Here is a 19177-nt window from a genome sequence, read left to right as displayed (position 1 = left end):
GGTCATTATTACAAATTTAAACATATTATTTGGGTGTATGGGTGCAACATTTGCAAAAAACATAGCATATTTATAAAATCCATGACCAAGGACATTTTAAATATTTCTGCAAGAGCCCTTGCAATTTCTACACTAGCCTCCCTCAATGTCCGAATATTTTGTCAGGCCTTGGGGATTTATCCATGCATATTTGCTTTAAGACAGCAAGCACCTCTTCCTCTTTATAATCTGTGTAGATTCCATGACCTCACTGATTGTTTTCCTTACTTCCCATGATTCTGTTCCCTTTTCCTGAGTGAATAGTGGCTCCATACAAATCCAGCCACTCTGTTCTTCGATGAGACCAATTTTATCCCTTACTATTCCTTTTGCTCTTAATATACCTGCAGAAACCCTTCAGATTTTCAAAACAACCTCATCTCCTCTTTTAGCTTTCCTGATTTCTTTCTTGAGTTTTTTTGCATTTTTATACTCCTCAAATAACTAATTTCCTCTGTGTTGCTTAAACCTGTTATACACCTCTCTCTTCTTCCAAACCAGATCCCCAATATGCCTCAAAAATCAAGGTTCCCTATGCATTCTTGCCTTTGGTCCTGACAGGAACAAACATACTCTGTACTCCTTTGAAGATTTTCCACTTAACCTGCACTTCCTTGCCTGAAAACAATTTATCCAATTTGCGCATTCTAGATCCTTTCTCATTTTCTCAAAATTGGCTTTACTCCAATTTATAATCTCAACCTGAGCCCCAGACCTATCCTTCTCCATAATTAACTTGAAACTAATGGCATTATGATCACTGGACCCAAAATGTTCCCCACACTTACTTCTGTCCCCGTCCTGTCTCGTTCCTTAATCGGAGATCCAGTATTGCACTCTCTCTAGTTGGTACCTCTATTTATTAATTTAGAAAACTTTCCTGAACACATTTTACAAACTTCAAGCCATCCAGCCCTTTTACAATATGGGAATCCCAGTCACTTTGTGGAAAGTTAAAATCTTCTACTAACACAACCCTATGTTTCCTGAGCTGTCTGCTATCTCTCTACAGATTTGCACCTCCAATTCTTGCTGACTATTGGGCCATCTATAATACAACCCCATGAGTGTGTTCATACATTTTCAGTTCTCAGCTTCACTCATATAGCCTCAGTAGATGAACCCTCTGGTCTGTCCTGCCTGAGCACAGCTGTGAGATTTTCCCTGAAGAACAATCCCCCCTCCTCCACCTTTCATCTCTCCCCCACTAGTTCTATCACGTCTAAAGCAACAGAAGGCTGGAATATTGAGCTGCCAGTCCTACAACCAAACTTCACAAATGGCCACAATGCCTTAATTCTATGTAGCAATCCATGCTCTAAGCTCATCTGTATTTCCTACAGTACTCCTTGCATTGAAATAAATACCCCTGAGAACATTTCCACCACATTCAATTTTAACATAATCTTTTCTCTCCTCCACTCCTCTATCTGCTCTGGCACTCTGGTCCCCCTCCCCCTGCAAATCAATCTTAAACCGACTGGAGCAGCACTAGCAAACCTTCCCACAAGGATATTAGTCTCCTTCCAGTTCAGATGCAAACCATCCCATTGGAACAGGACCCACCTTCCCTAGAAGAGAGCCCAATGATCCATAAACCTGAAGCCCTCCCTCCTGCAGCAGGTCTTTAGCCATGTGTTAAGTTGCTTTATCCTTCTATTTCTAACCTCACTAGCATGTGGCATGGGTAGCAATCCTGAGATCACAACGCTGGAGGTCCTATACTTCAACCTCGTGCCTAACTCCATGAACTCTCCTTGCAGGACCTCCTCGTCCTTCCTCCCTATGTCATTGGTCCCTATGTGAGCTGCGACATCTGGCTGCTCACTCTCCCTCCTGAGAAAGCTGTGAACTTGATTTGAGATATCTCAGATCCTAGCACCAGGGAGGCAACATACCATCCGGGATACTTTATCTCTTCTGCAGAACCTATTATCTGTCCCCCTAACTATGGAATCCCCTATTGCTACAGTTCACCTCCCTTCCCTTCTTTCCCACAGGACCAGACTGTGTGCCAGAGACCTGATCTCTGTGGCTTATCCTTGGTAGGTTCTCCCCCACCCCAATATTATCCAAAATAGTATGCTTGTTAATTGGGGGGCACAACTACAGTAGTACCCTCCACTGCTTACATGTTCCCTTTCCCTCTCCTGCCACCCATCTACACGCCTCCTGCCTCGTAGGTGTAATAGTGTCCCTTTCTATCACCCCCTATGCATCCCGAATGATGAGATGTTCATCCAACCCCAGCTCCAATCCCTTAACTTGACTTGTCAGGAGCTGTAGCTGGATGTACTTCTCGCAGATGAAGTTGTCAGGGATACTGCTGGCTTCCCTGATGATTCACATTTTGCAAGAGGAATATTCTCCTGTCTTGGTTGCCATTCTCCTGTCTATGACGAGATGAACAAAACATACCTAAGGTACATCAGGGTAAATCTTTAACGATTCCCCCCCCCCCCCCCCCCCCCACCAGTGCTTGCAGCACCGAGGTCCCTAGATAAGTCAAGTTATTTGTCTCTTGATGAGAGAGGGGTTTATCCAAGATGAACCAATCTTTTTCTTTTCTTACTTTTTCTTCTTTCTTTCTGTGGGTGGGAGGGTTCTCTTATTTTGTTCCTTCTCTCTTTTATCTTTTTCTCCATTTAGTTTAACATGGACATTGAATTTGCATTTTTGTAGTATTATTGTAACTTTTTAATAATTGAATCACACGTTGACACATTTAAAAAAAATGTACTTGGGATGTGCTCAACCAGCAAGAATCCAGAAAAAAATCTACATTTAATAGTCTATTTATAGTTTTCTTCTTCAGTTAGATTTTAGGATTGATGGGTACACAGCAGATTAATTTACTTTTATACTGTCATTCAACTTCCTGGTGTATCACCAAAACTAGTTTGGACTGAAAGCAGCATACATATGCAATACACCTCACCAACAGATGTACCAAAGGATTCTTAATTTCAATTAATGGTTTGCTTTTTTTAAAAAAGTTCAAAACTATTTCGCTTCTTTATAGCGTGATAATTGTAAATTGGGTTTGAGAATCTGATGGAACCTGTTTTAGGACCATTGCTTTGCCACTTAATGAGAACAAGTTTTGTAAAGATGTATGGTGTGTTCATGTCATGGAAGATCCACATTGAAGCACCACATTTTTGACGCCTGGTTATCTGCTTCAGGTCTTGCATAGCTGCCAAAATAAAAGACTGAGGAAATTTGGTAATTTCTTTAAAATTAGTCTTCCCAATTGCTTCTCTTGGTAAATTGTATAAGCTTCATTTTGGGGCTGCAGGATCTGCAGCAGATACGGTTATAAAGTAGGTGGTGCAACATGTTTTCTTTTCATTGTATTAAAATACTTTATTTTAAAATGAATGTGTTCCCTCTATATAAGGTTAGAAGCATAGATTATTTTCTATTAGACAAAACTCTAGTTATGAAACTACGTAATAGGGTATAAAGTATGTTTCTTAATCTGTGTATTTATTACAGAATTATAATGGATTCAAATATTGACTAAATATTCTAATAAATTTCAAGGAATACTAATGAATGCGATTACACAATGAAGAGTTTAAATTTTTCCAAGTCTTGTTCAGTGTCAGTTGTATCTCTTGAGACTTGGTTTATTTTCGAAGGGAATTTTTAAAATATATATATGTCACATTTGTGGCCCCAAATGTGAAGTTAATAAAACATCAAACACAAGTTTTATCAGGTAAACTTCTCCGAGTCTTTATTCTCCAATTTCCTTTGTTCTCCTGCTTGTGCTCTTATCTCTCTCTCATACCACGTGACTTCCGGTACATCTCATACATATTCATTATCATGACATCCCTCCTTTAATCAGAAATAAACTTTACCTTCACTTATCAATATCCCTCGGAAACCTACAAACATCGTAACTAATGGTAATACTATAACTCAACTACATAAAATTTACTTCCTACAGCACTCATACATGCACTTTATGATATAAGATTAAAATACTGTCCCAAAGTTCTTATTAAAACTATGGCACAAAGTCTTCGTATCGTTTGGGCACTTTCCGGTTTCGTTTCGGCCTGCCTGCGATATTGTCGTCGCTTCTCGGTTGTTCACTCTCAGCGTCGGAAATACTGCTCGCCACGGCTTCTGGCGCTCTAGTCACTTCATCAGGAGTGCTGGTAACTGCCTCTGGAACATCATCAGGTTTCTCAGTTTCAGCATCTCGTATTGGCCTTTCAACCTCTCCGCTCGATGTATCTCTGGACTGGTACCTTTTTACACCTGATACATTTCTCTTATACAGGACTCCAGTCGGAGACTTGACTGTCACCATACTGCCACTTCTGGATATGACAGTATAGGGTTGATGGTAATAAGGTGTGTCTAGCTTACCGCCAGTTTCATGCCTCACTAGAACATTATCTCCTGGCATGATGTCTGAGTACTTGGCTCCACGTTTTGAATCTGTGTACAGCTTTGCTGCACCTTTCTTTTCAGCATCGTGGTCCCTCATCTCCTGGTCGTCTCGGATTTTCTTTACTTCTGGCATTCTTGTGCGGATTTTTCTCCCAAAAAATGCTTCTGCAGGACTTTTTCCAGTGGTTGCATGAGGCGTTGCTCGATAGACAGCCAAATAAGATAGCAATGCTTCTCGCCAATTTTGTCCTTCTGCGTGTGCAATCCTCAATCGTTTTTCAATGGACTGATTTTGTCTTTCTACTTCTCCGTTGGCTTGCGGCCATTTCGGAGTTACTTTATGATGGTGGATACCTGTGGTCCTCATGTATTCCGCAAATGTCTCTGAAATTAATTGTGGACCATTGTCAGAGTATAATGTAACAGGTAATCCATATCTTGCAAATATCTCTGCTAATGCTTGTATTGTTTTTTCAGTGGTTGTGGACTACAACACCACGTACTCATAGTATCTGCTGTAGCAATCTATCACTACCATAATTGATTCACCCGTTGGTAAAGGTCCAAGAAAATCAACAGCTACGTCGATCCATGGTCCTGTCGGGAGTTGCGTACTCCGGATCGGTTCTGGCAGATTACTCCTACTTATGATTTGACATCCGTGACAAGTTTTAACAAATTTCTCTGCGTCTTTATCACAACCTGGCCACCATACCTTGGTTCTGAGGTTTTGCTTGGTACCAACAATACCTAGGTGTCCTTCATGCACTAAGGATACGATCTTCGGTCTCAATCTTTGCGGTATCACCAATCTGCAACCTCTTAATACACACTGTCCGATGCAACAAAGTTCGTCTCTAATGGGAATGTAAGACTTGTGAGTACACTTGTCCCATTGTCCACTCTGTATGCATTCTCTTACTTCCATAAGTTCTGGATCACGTTCGGATTCTCTCTCGACTTCCTTCGTAGTCACAGCTTTCGGTGTCGACTGAATAGCTACGAAGCGTACAAAGCTCTCTGTTTCTGCTCCCAATTCTGACTTGGATTGTGGACCACCATCCTTCACCAATCTGGACAGCGGATCTGCAATGTTTGCTTTCCCTGCAATGTGGATTACTTTATATTTGTAGGGTTGTAGTCTGAGTACCCATCTCTCTATTCTGGCACATGGTTTGGATCTAGGTGCATAGATCACCTCTAATGGCTTATGATCTGTGATGAGTTCAAATTCAATGCCGTATAAATATGCATGGAACCTCTCACAGGCCCATACAAGTCCGAGTGCTTCTTTCTCTGTCTGAGAGTATCTTCTTTCCACATCTGATAACGATCTGCTGGCATAGGCAATGATTCTTGGTCCTCCATCATGCATCTGGACCAACACGGCTCCTAAACCAACCAGGCTGGCATCCGCTATGACTTTGGTTGATGCTGCCGGATCGTAATATCCAAGAGTTTTTGCATCTGTCAGGCTTTGCTTCAGCGCTGTGAACGCTTTCTTCTGCTCAGATCCAAAATGAAATGGTACACCTTTCCTGGTTAGTTTCCTTAGTGGTTCTGCCACTGTAGCGAAATTAGGAATGAACTTTGCACAAAAATTGACCAATCCCAGGAAACTCCTCACCTCTGTTGCGTTCTGAGGTGCACGTGCCTCTTCAATAGCTTTCACCTTGGCCTCTGCAAGGTTTAGTCCTTCCCGTGTAAGTCTGTGTCCCATGAAGTCCATTTCTGACACACCGAACTGGCACTTGTTTCCATTCACGGTAAGGCTTGCCTCTTGTAATCTAGATAGTACATGCCTCAACCGTTTGTCATGCTCTTCCTTCGTTGGTGCATGGACTATGATGTCGTCAGAAATGTTGGCAACTCCAGGAATGCCTTGAATCACTCGATGGATTTAATACTGGTAGATCTCCGAAGCTGCATTAATTCCAAATGATAGTCTTTTGTAACGATACAATCCACAGTGAGTCACAAATGTTGTTACATCTCGGGAACCTGGATCCAGCTCTAATTGATGATAGCCCCATTTTTGAGAATACCTTGCTGGTAGTTCGTTCTTGAAGTATTTCCTCCACTGTTGGTATAGGGTGACGTTCTCTAATTATAGCTTCATTGGCCATTCTCATGTCAACACATAGTCTTATGTCACCCTTTGGTTTGGGCACAATCACTACGGGACTGATCCATTGTGTCGAATGTTCCACCGGTTCAATAATGTCTTGTTCGATCAATTCTTTAATTTTGGCTTCGACTTTCCCACGAAGTCCAAACGGAGTTCGGTGCATTGGTTGTGCCTTGGGTTTGACCGTTTCATCTACCGCTAGCTTCAATTGTCGACCTTTCAGCTTTCCTACTCCTTGGAAGACTGCGGGGAATTCTTGCTTCATATCCTCGTATGACTGAATTGAATTGACACAAGCTCCAATATGAAGTATTGCCAGGTCTTGCGCTGTGCTTCTACTCAGCAATGGTTCTCCCCTCTCTTCTATGACCATAAACTCTGCTTCGGTGTACTTATCTCCAGCTTCAACAGTTGCAGTAAAACATCCAATGGTCTGCAATGGCTTGGTTGCTGTGTATGGATACAGTTTCTTGGAACACTTCTTTGAGGTACAGATGATCTTTTTCCTTTTCAACTTCTCCCATAAATGTCGATCAATCACTTTACTGTCGCTGCTTGAGTCTACAATGACCTGCACTGTCACTCCACCAATGATCACTTGGACCTTCTCATGATGTACTTCATTCAACGTAAATTGGTAACACCTCTGTTCCTCCTGGGTATCATCATCGTCACCGTCTATCTGGCGAATGGTATCTTTCTTTCCAGGATACTTTCCTTTCCCCCAGGCTTTGCCTTTGGAAGTTGTACTCTTCCTCTTCTGGTCTGCATTGGACTTGCTTTTGCACTTCTTTGCAAAGTGGTCCTTACCTCCACACTTTCTTCAAACTTTGCCTTTGGCCGGGCAATATGGGTCTTTTCCAAAGTGACCTCGGTTTCCACATCGATAACACTCCACGTCCTGTGTCGACGTATATCTTGGCTGGTTATGGCGATGTGAGAGCCTCTTAATTTGCTGACTTGAGTTGTCTTTCAGGGTCATGGTATGAAATTGCCCTTCAACAGCCTCTAATGCAGCAGCAATGGCTAAAGCATCGGTGAGTTCCAACTCACTCCCTCTTTCCAGTAGACGTCTTCTGAGTTTATCTGATCTGCAGTGCTGTACGACTTGATCCAATAATTGGTTGTCCAAATCAGCTGGCATGTAATTGCATCCAACAGCTAGCTGGCGTAGTCTCGTCACGTACTGAGCAATTGTCTGGCCATCTTCTTGTCTCGTTCTCCGAAACAAATGGCGTTGAAATGTAGCATTCGGTGTCACTATATAGTGTGCATTTAATGCATCTACTGCTTTCTTCCAGTATTCTTTCATCCTTTCTTCCAGTATTCAAAAGTGTCTTAAATGTTTCCCGAACTGTGGGACCAGCAGTGAAAAGAAGTAACGCCCTTCTCTGCGCTTTTTGTTCAACTGTACCGGTATCTAGAAATAGGCCACGACTGTCGGCGTAGGATTCAAATTCTTCCAGCCATGCCTTCCACTTCACACTTACAGAGCTTGCATCACCCGTTGGGTCAAAATGAGCAATTCCACTATGTATAAGAAAGTCACCGTCTGCCCCAGCCATGAGGAAATATTCCAGCCCCAAAAGTACTGAGTCAAAGAGAAAATTCTTATCACCTTGAAATTGTCTGTAATCCTCTGTAATCTTGTTTAGTTTTAATTTTCTTCTAGTTTCTTTCATCCTTGTCGCCAATGTCACATTTGTGGCCCAAAATGTGAAGTTATTAATACATCGAACACAAGTTTTATCAGGTAAACTTCTCAGTGTCTTTATTTTCCAGTTTCCTTTGTTCTCCTGCTTGTGCTCTTATCTCTCTCTCATACCACGTGACTTCCAGTACATCTCATACATATTCATTATCATGACAATATACACAATGTTTCTTCTCTAAAAGAGCACTGAAGTAAAATTAAACAAAACTAACAGACCAAATGTAGGTCAGGTTTCAAAAATGTCTTGGGGAAGACGTTGACATGTTACTGTGAAGTGTAGAAAAATAAGATGATTGTCAAATTATCTGGTAGGTATTATTGCCAAGGCATTTGGCAATGGCTCAGATTTTGTGGAGAGCAGCAAATGATTAAAGTCAATACAACTGCTCTTCAACTTACAATAGGGTTACGTTCTGATAAATCCATCGTAAGTGGAAAAATCATACATAGCCTACCTTAAACATGCTCAGAACTCTTACTTTTGCCTGCAGCTGGGCAAATTTATCTAACACAAACTCTATTTTATAATCAAATGTTGAATACCTTTTAATCCACATGCAAAAAACAATTTTTATTGATAAAAATATAGCGATGAGAGTCACACCAACATCACCATGCGGCGAATTGTGAAGCTACCGTACCAAGTGACTATGTACAATACATTTCAGATTACCTGAAACCCGCTTTATTGAAGTTACCAGTTATCCGTGAAAATCATGGCGACATGATACTGTATACAGTATTAGTACCATTTTGAATCCAACGGAGCTCTCGAGTACTCATCAAGGTAAGAATTAAATTTTATTTTGTGCTTGAAAAACCTTCCCTTGTTCTTTATTGTTGTTTTAACCGCTGATACTGTACAATATTATACTGATGCTACTGGGCTGGGATTGGAGCGGAGACCTCTCGCTCCCAGGAAGCTCTGGCCTGAGGGTGGCTGGGGCTCAGGTGAGACTCAGCGGCATCAGCATCGAGATCTCCTGCAGATAGGTGGACTGGTTGAATGCTGAAGTTGGGGGTTGAAGCATCGGGAGCTCTGATGAGTAGTTGGTTGGGGTCTGGGTTAAAGTTTACTGCCGTGATATCAGGAGTTCTGTTAGGTAGGTAGCTGGGACCAAGGCTGGAGTTAACGGCCATGGTGTTGGGAGTTCTGGTGAGTCTGTGGCCAGGGCCAGTGTTTGGGTCGGCGGCTGTGGTCTCAGGAGCTGTAATGGAGGATTTAGACCAGCTTATGCAAGAATGTATACATGTGAATCAGTAGACATAATCTAAATTCCACCATGGGGCCCAGGGATGCAGTTGAATCAGAAGACATAATCTAATTTACACCATGAGGCAAATAGTGGGAAAGTGTACATAGCGCTGAGGGAGGCGGGTGAAGGTATACTGACGCCCCTTTCAGGTAAAGGCGAACTGATCCTGTGAGACCTCAGCTATAAGAATACTGAAGAAGGCATTAGCGAGATCAATAACAGCATACCATGTTCCTGAGTTCTCAGTAGCAATGTTTTCAATAAGGGTGACAATGTCCGGAACTGCCAAAGCAAGTGGTGGGGAATGTTTGTTCAGGAAACGATAATCAACTGTCATTCTCCAGGAGCCATCCGGCTCTGGACTGGCCAAACATGGCTATTAAAGGATGACGTTGCGGGTCTCACTACCCCTTCCTCTTGCAAAGCATCGATGGTGGCAGTAATCTCTTCTTGCCCTCCAGGGAGGTGATATTGTGGAATGCACACTGGTTTTGGGGAAGGAGGCACCATCACAGGATCCCACTTAGCGCGACCCACCACTAGTCTTTTTGTAATAGTCCGAATTCCAAATGCAAATCCCCCTTGGCTAGTATTTAGGGCCATACCGGGCAACATATTAATACCCAGGATACACTCGTCAGTGGCAGCCACCAAGGCATGTAACCATCACCCACCGTGGCGCGGACTTTTATTTCCTTCGCCAGGGTGATCGCTCCTCCCATCCCCTCTATTCGAAATGTCGGTCCAGTCCAGAGGTTGGGGTTACCCGGAATCACCGAGTGCTCCGCACCGGTATCGACCAAGGCCAAATATTGGCGGTCATTACCCCCACCCCAATGGACTGTTAACGGTATGTAGGGCCGCAGGTCCCCGTGTATCCGCTGTATCTCAATGGAGTAGACACGGGAATCCCGCCCGCACCCTCATGCCTTAGTAGGATTCGGGGGCTTCCAGGACCACATGTTACTATTATCCATAAGAGCCTTTTTAACCAATTGTTGTATCTCATCACGGGTAACTGGAGCAAGAGAAGCTGGCTCGATAGGAGCAGCAGTGGGAGCAGAAGGCACAGCTGGGCCAGGAGGACTCAACAGCTGGGGATGATGTTCCCCTGCCTTCCTCTTATAAAGGACATAAAGGACAGCAGTAAGTTTCCCATCAATATCACTTTTAGGTACGCCTAACTTTAACAAGGTTAGAAAAAGGACCTTTCTTGTCGGTCCGTTATTAGCAGCACCCCCTCTCCTTTCATCCTGCTTGTCTGATGTAACCTTGGTTGTACATGAGTGAATTTTACTTCCCAACTCTAATCCTTGAAACCCAGATAAGGCGTGCACCGCCTCAGACACAGGGTGCCCAATTAGCGGACTAGTTACAGACAAAACCAGTCCCCGTACAGTGGGTTGGGCGGAACGAACCAATCGGGTATGCATTTTGGCAGTGAACATCTCTTCGTCAGGGCTCCCCCACGTACCCACAGCCTCAAAAGCCCTGCATACAAGGCAGAGGCCAGTTCCTGTTGATAAATTACTGCTCTGGGGTGCCCCAATTATTCTGCAAATGTAAATTTCAATCTACTGGTGTCGGGTATACTCGTAACAGGGCATCCCCTTGAGTGGCAAGTAAGTAATCCACCCCTCTCCTTCTACCACGCAGCTCAGCAGTGACCCGGATATCAGTAGTCAATGTTCCTAATCCCAACAATTCCTCAGGGGTTAAATATACATTACTCCCTCCTTGTTCCCAAACACGTAGGAGCCGGCCGCCAGAGTTTCTCCTGTCTTTTGCCTAAATCGATCTCCAATGGTGTAATGTAATGGGAGATTTAAACCGTGTTTTTTACTTTTGCAGCCTTTGCTTCTGCAAGGCTGAGAACCTGCTTGTGTTTTAGAATCAGCAGACATTAGCTAAATTCCACCGAGGGGCCAGAGATGCAGTTATCTGATGAAAGGACATCTGTGTACCAAGAACATTTAATCTTCCTGCTTGTTTTGGTCACAGACTGTCAGATGCCTAGCCTTGATGCAAAATAAACCATTGTATTCAAAGTGATAAGGTGAAAATTATGTTATTCGGTTGAAGCCTAGCATGCTAGCTTGCTCACTTATCTTTCTTGCTGAGCTGGGAATAGGTGCAAATGCAAATGTAAGCAGTTTTTAGGTAATATAGGCCGTGGTCCCGCTGCTGAAGTTTGAGACTCTCCGAGAGGTGGCAACATCTCTCAGCAAGAAGAACTTCTAGAGTCCAGCCAACGTCCCGGTCGGGAGAGGTGGAGAAGCTGCTACCGGCGCCCTGGTAACCTACTACAAGTGTGCAGTCGTTGCCTCGCTTCGGCAGTTGGGTCCAGTCCAGGCGTTGATAAGTATAGTTGGGAAGGGCTTGCATATTATAGTTTGAAATCAGCTTTTGAATTGGTAATAAACATTTGTATAAACTGAACTGCTCTCGGTGTGGGTGTCTATTTTCTTTCGGTAGCTCAAACACTGTGACCAATCTAAAACGAACAAAATGAGAGGTATAAGTTTACCCAAGGCAAATGGCGGACAGCTCTTTTATAGAGAAGTCACGGATCATTGACGGCTCCCGACCCCTGTTCCCACTTTGGCCCACAGGTCCATCTACCCAGTGGATGGGAGTAGGCCGAGGCCATCCCGTAGAGGGGGGGGCATAGAGCATAAGCAGGGGTTCGGGTACCTTCCCCTGTGTCCGCTTGGGAGGCTGGGGCATCTATCCCTTCAATCTCTACCATTACTTCATACCCCTTTCCGTCTCCATCTGTTTGGAAAGTCCGCTGCCTTACGGGGCGGCCATGAACAGCGGGTAGAGAGGAGAGTACGTCAGGCACATGCCGAGGGGTATCTGCATTACTACCATTGTCATCATACCAGGTATTCCCATCCCAATCATCAATTACATCAGGATCGTCACCATTCCTTATCATGGCACGAATACGATGTGGATCAGGTTCTACCCCTTGCTTTTTCTTATCTGCACAGAGCTGGTGCCGGAGTTTAATATTACGGCAGATCGTTTGGACATGTTTATCCTCCCATTCTTTGGCTCGGTCCTGACTGGTGCGAACAATCTCGCCCATCATGGAACAGCGTTGTTGCATGGCTTCTATCTCCTCCTCTAGTTGTTCTCTCTTGTGCTGGGATTCTACTTCTCGCTGAACTAATTCTGCTTCATGCTGAACGGAGCGGCGTAAGGCTGTGGCCAGCAGGCAAAAACCGTCCATCAGCGTCCCCTTTTTATCAGGAAATTTACTTTCTTGAAGGAGAGTGGCAACCCGCACTTGATGGATCTAACCTCTCATCCCAACTAATGGGTGATCCCAACAAAGATAGGGTATTAGCCAATATGCCATCCCGGAATCAAGAACTGCTCAGGGCTCATCTCTTTCTTTCGGCGAAACATCTCGAGACCAACCTTGCTCGCAGCACCAATTGTCCTGGGTAAACTTGTACCTCTCACTTTGTTCGTTTTAGAATGGTCACAGTGTTTGAGCTACCGAAAGAAAATAGACACCCATACCGAGAGCAGTTCAGTTTATACAAATGTTTATTACCAATTCAAAAGCTGATTTCAAACTACAATATGCAAGCCCTTCCCAATTATAATTATCAAATCCTGGACTGGTCCCAACTGCTGATGCGAGGCAATGACCGCACACTTGTAGTAGGTTGTCGGGGCGCCGGTAGCAGCTTCTCCACCTCCCCCGACCGGGACGTTAGCTGGACTCTAGAAGTTCTTCTTGCTGAGAGATGTTGCCACCTCTCACAGAGTCTCCACTTCAGCAGTGGGACCATGACTTATATTACCCAAAAAATTGTTTATCATAGCTTATCTCTTTGAATAAATGATTTAATTATGTTCAAGGTCTCCTGAGAGTCTGCGACGAATAAAAGACAACTGCATCCATGCAGTTCCATGGTGGAATTTAGATTATGTCTACTGATTCACATGTATACATTCTTGCATAAGCTGGTCTAAATCCTCCATTACAGGAGCTCCAATGGGTTGGTGGCCGGGGCCAGAGTTCAGGTGGGTACTTGTGGCGTTGGGAGCTCCGTTGCATTGGTGGCATTTCCCAGGCAGTAGGGTGGTGTTGAGATCAGTGATGGCTGATTCACGTATTCTGCTGCTTAAACTGGCTGCCACTCAGAAATATGGAAAATGCAGTTAACTGATACATGTTCGGTTCTGAGCGTTTTGGACAAATGGAAATGTACCATACAGGTATTTTCATTAGAATGCATTTCGCTGTCGTGCCATCATAACTTTGAAAAAATCATAATTCTGACCATCGTATGAAGAGGAGCATCTGTATTTCATTTCAAATTTCATATTTATTGTCAGCGTACATAATGACATCACATACAACCCTGAGATTCCTTTTCCTGCGGGTACGGCAGAATTACCACCAACTGACCATGCAAAAATAAACTGTATACAGCGTAAAACATGTAACAAATAAAACTGTAAACAGATAATGAATGTAAACAAACTGTGCAATACAGAGAGAACAAAAAGAAAATCAATAAAATGCACAAGAGTCCTTAAATCAGTCTCTGATCGAGTTTGTCCTTGAGGAGTCTGATGGTGGAGGGGTAGCAGCTGTTCCTGAACCTGGTGGTGTGAGTCTTATGACACCTATACCACTTTTCTGATGGCGGCAGCGAGAACACACCATGTGGTTGATGGTGAGGGCCTATGATGATTTCTGCTGCTCTCCGAAACCTGCATTCTCTGTATTTGCATTCAATAGTGGAAGTGGTTTTGCCTGAGATGTCCTGGGCTTTCTCCATTACCTTTTGGAGGGCTTTATGCTCAGGGGTATTGGTGTTTCCATACCTATCCGTGATGTAGCCAGTGAGCACACTTTCTTGCCCTTAAGTCTTTTCAGCAGATGTTGCCGTAGACATTGATGTTCATTTGCTATCTACCCTCTCTTAAAAACTATGTAGAAATTGTGTGAGCAGGGCAAGAAAATAGTGATTCCTCTTAACCAATCAGAATGCTTCCTAAGCTTTGCAGCCAAAACTAGGTATATTCAATTCAATGCAAAATGAAACCTTCATGGAAAGTTGTGGTTGGTTTGATTGTTTTAAGAATCACTCAAAATTGAATAACATACAGATAACAGTGAGGCCACTAGTGCTGACAAAGAAGCCGCAACTGCTTACCCATCTTTACAAAAGAAAAATATTGATGAAGGAGAATACACACCACAGCAAATTTTTAAAGTAGATGAGACGGGCCTTTTGGAAACGTGATTAGCTGTGTGTGAAATAAGATTGGCAAATAAGAATGTTGTGAGAAATATTTTACATAATACAATTACTTGGTTCAAGTCATACATTCTCTCATCTTTCAGGGAATAAGATGGAAAAAAATCTATCTTTGCATTTAATGATGTAGATAAGGCACAAGAAGGATTTAACAGTATAGAAACTGTTGCTACTTGCATCTGTGAAATATTTGGTTTTCTATTGTAGCTTTATATTTGTGAAGTTCATTGTCATCTGATTGTACAAGAACAACCCAATGAAACACCTGATACAGCTGGCCAGAATGCTCTCTATAATAGAGCACCTACAGGTTGACATAAAGGTGGCCAGTTTGTATTTTCAAGATTAAATATTCTCTGCTGTAATAATGCAGATATTTCAAAAGATGTAAGAGTGGACATGTAAAAAGCTATTTTCTTGAGAACTTTCTAGATACGAGTGGTATTAATTATTATTTGGTGGGTTATAGGTAACTCCCACTAGTGATTTCTTTTCCCTCCCCCGTTAGTATTCCTAATCTCTACCCTGATGGATTCAACATTCTGCTCCATTAGTAATTTTCCAGATGACACCAAAATGAGTGTTGTAGTGGACAGTGAGTAAGGTTATTTTAAGTTTACAATAGATTCCAGATCAGTTATGAAGATGGGCCATGGGGAGGTAGATGGAATTTAATTCTGCCAAGAGTGAAGTGTTATACCTTGGTAATTCAAATCAGGAAAGGGCTTGCACAGGACCATTGAGAGTGTTGTGGAATAAAGAGGCCAAGGTGTACAGGTGCAGAGTTCCAGGAACATGGTGACTCAGGTAGATAGAATGGTGAAGAAGGCATTTAACACACTCTCATTTATTGGATGGAGTCGAGAGTCAAAGATTGGGACCATATGATTCAGCTGTACAAGGCATTGGTGAGATCACAATTGGAGTGCTATGTGCAATTCTTGCTGTCCAGTTAAAGGAAGGTCCCTGCCTGGTATGTGGCATTTTGATCCCCTTTGATCTGTCCGAAGTAGAGGCCTCCCCTTCATCCACCTTCGCCTAACCCTGCCTGGTCTTTGCCATCCCCTCCAACATCCTCACACGGAGATGGAACGCTCTGTCCTAAGTCGAGCCTCAGCTTTCTCCTCCTTTTCCCTTGTAGATTTCTGGAAGGATAATCATAAGTTGGAAGGAGTGCAGAGGTGATCCAGCAAGGTATTGCCAGGACTGGAGGACTTAAGTTATGGGAAAGGATTGAATGGGCTGGTCTTTAGTTCCTTGAGCATAGGTTAAGGGGTTATGTTGGAGGTTTATGAAATCATGTGCGGCATTGATAAATGAATGCTCTCTATATCCTAGGGTAAGCAATTCTAGAACCAGAGGACATAGGTTTGAGATGAGAGGGGTGAGATTTAAGAGGGACCTTATGGGCATCTTTTTCATTGTGAGGGTGGTCCATATCAGGAATGAGGTTGCTGGAGGAAGCTACAGAAGTAAGTACAATTACATTATTCAAAAGGCATTTGGTTAGATATTTGGCTATGAAAGGCTTGGAAAGATATGGACCAAATGCACAAATATAGAACTAGCCCAGAAGCCAACTTGATAATTCCATGAAATGTTTGAATCCTTCATGCTAAGTTGTAATTTTCTGCAGAGATCAGATGATGTGTGATGTGAATACTTCAACGAATATTCCTATTAGAAAGCATCTTGACTGAGAAAATAAGCAGAAGGTGCATGGAGTAGGTCAAGCTGCTGGAAGAAAAAAAAGAGAATTAATATTTTGCAAGGTTATATCCACTTGGTATGTTCAGGAATTCTCAACAAGTGTAAGATGTTAACATCAGTATTGGGATCTAACTAAAATTGACCATCTGCTCTAGCAGACAAAAGGAGTCGCATCTGTCTTCAGAGGTTTATGTCTTTCCAGAATGGTGATAATTTTCATAAATGGCTTTCAAAGGGCAATGTTTACCAACTCTGAGATGTACTGCTGCTAGAAGGGATTCCACTTTCTCGTATCGAGCCAGTGTGAGGTATAAGGCAGCAAATCATGCAGTTAACTACCTGACAGTGGTTATATTTTTCTCATTTTGCAGCAATCCTCTCTGCTATCCATGTATAAAACATTACAGCAAAGTCAAATAAAACATCAGGACATCTGAGAGCAATAGATCTTGTGATACTAATGTGTGTCTGACACTTGTGGGCAACAGGCAATAATTAACTCATGAAACATCAGCAGAATGCACATTAACCTGGAAATACAATATATCCATTCTGTGGACTTCTGAGGGAGTTTTCTGCACTCAGCTGAGCATTCATCAAAGTTTATGTTGACCTCTGTCAACTTCATAACTATGCTAACGAGGGGATGCAGTTCTTAGAACCAGTTGTATCGTGAACAAGAGGGGTAAGAAGAAAAGTACTCTTTGAACAAGTTATTCAGCTGTAAAACTTGCAAACATGGACCAAATGTACCACACTAGACAGTTGTTAACCATCACGGTTGCTTTGGAGAGCATCTGAGGGACAAAGACCTTCCAAAGTTCCTTCCACCCCAAATGTATGCAGTCAGTAAATGTCGAATGTTGAATTCAGCCAATTCCTCAGCAAATGAAGTAATTTATCATTTATGCCTACATTCAGTATAGATTTAACAAGATTCTAAACAAGATCATTGCTTAATCAATAAAACATTCTCACCACAAAAGATCCTCGCACTGACCATCTCCAAAAAGATGTGTGAAGTTGGGTAAAGGTTGGAGTTGCTGGTGACACATTTTAGCTGGACAAACAAGTACTGCACATGCTGGCTACATATGTACTGTTGCTTTAGTAGGTATCTTCCATTCTGATTCCTATTGTCCTTTCTGATAGGAAAACTATCTATGCTAATCTAATTTGCTCTCATTAGGCCTGCTCAATTGCTTTCCTAGCCAAGTCCCTCTTCAAATGCCTTTTAAACATTTATGTTTCTGCCTCTATTAATTCCTCTGATTAGTTTATTCCTCATAACTACTGCTGTCTTAGTGAAAAGCCTGACCCTCAGATCTCCTTCAAATATCTCTCCCTCATCTCTATCCTATGCCCTCTAGTTTCCCTGATGTTTGGAAAAAGACACTGACTGTCCACCCTATCTATGCACCTCATAATTTTGTACATCTCTAGAAGGGATGTTCCAGAGAGAATTAATAGCCTATCCAATCTCTCATTGTATGTAAAGCCCTCCATTCCAGCTTGCATTCTGATGAATATCTTATGTACTCTTTCACATCCTTCCTGTAGTGTGGTGATTAGAATTGTACAAATACTCCTAAGTATGACCTGCCCAATGTTTTGTATAGTTGCCAGATATGAATAAAATACTGTACTTTTCACCTGAGACAAAATAATCAATTGAGTCCCAAGCTTTTGAGAGCAGGTAAGGGTTTGGAGTAAAATCTTGACAACCATTATTCAAGTACCCAAAGGACAATTCTGCAGTGAATTTCATCATTTGATTAAATAAGTAAACACCAATTTTTAAAAATTTAAACAATTGTTTATACATCGGCAACATTATCTTTCCAAAAGCATTCTGATCATTTTCCCATCAGGAAGACAGGCAAACTTGTTTGCTTGCAAACAAAGTGGGATTTTATATTAGAGCCATGAAACTTAATGGGGTATTATTGAGTTTGTCAAGATTTTTTTCTAAATTAGAAATAAAATGTTTCCATTGGCAAGGAGCTTTGGTTACAAGAGAAAATATTACAAGATAATAGGTCAAAAATAAGCTTCACAGTTGGTTGTAGTTGTAATGCTACAGGAATTATAAATCTTCCTGGCTTTTAAAGACAGTCTTGAATTGTAGTTTCTAGTGCCATATTGAAGCATTGCTTTTTTTTTTCTTGTACTTGCAACTATCAATATTTATTTATCTTATATTATCTCTTTTTCTGTCTTGGCATATTAAGACATGGAACTCTTGAACTAAATCCCCCTACTGATGAAGGCCAGCACACATATGACTTCTTAACCATCCTATCAATTTGCACAGCAACCTTGAGGACGGACCCAAGATCTCTTTGTTCTTCCACATTGCTAAGAATCCGACCAATAACCACATACTCTGCCTTCGAAATCGACCTTCCAAATTGCATCTCTTCAACTTTGCTAGTTTGAACTCCATTTTCCACTTCTCCACCCAATTCTATGTCCTCTCTGTATCCCGGTGTAACCTAAGCCAACTTTCAACATTGTCAACAGTTCCTCTTGCCTTTGTGCCATCTGCAAACTTAGTAAGTCACCCTCTACGTCTTTGTCGAAATAATTCGTAAAAATCACAACAAGCAGGGGTCCCAGAACAGATTCC

General features: G+C 42.3%; 1 protein-coding gene across 13 annotated transcripts in view; it reads left to right on the top strand.

The window, feature by feature from the left end:
- Positions 1 to 19177, top strand: part of tbc1d5 (TBC1 domain family, member 5) — a 538200-nt gene that overhangs the window by 64007 nt on the left and 455016 nt on the right. For 3 of the 13 annotated variants that reach the window (XM_069913026.1, XM_069912997.1, XM_069913022.1), the window contains one exon: positions 8960 to 9078. The exons of 9 other annotated variants lie outside the window; for them this stretch is intronic. The gene's annotated coding sequence lies outside the window, so the exon portion shown is untranslated. Of the gene's footprint in view, positions 1 to 8959; positions 9079 to 19177 lie in introns of those variants that run through there. One more of the 13 variants, XM_069913057.1, reaches the window with a different exon arrangement.

The sequence above is a fragment of the Narcine bancroftii genome, chromosome 1 (genome assembly GCF_036971445.1).
Source record: "Narcine bancroftii isolate sNarBan1 chromosome 1, sNarBan1.hap1, whole genome shotgun sequence".
In the NCBI taxonomy this organism is placed as follows: domain Eukaryota; kingdom Metazoa; phylum Chordata; class Chondrichthyes; order Torpediniformes; family Narcinidae; genus Narcine; species Narcine bancroftii.
The sequence above is the reverse complement of the archived record's forward strand: the minus strand, read 5'-3'. Positions and strand labels throughout refer to the sequence as shown.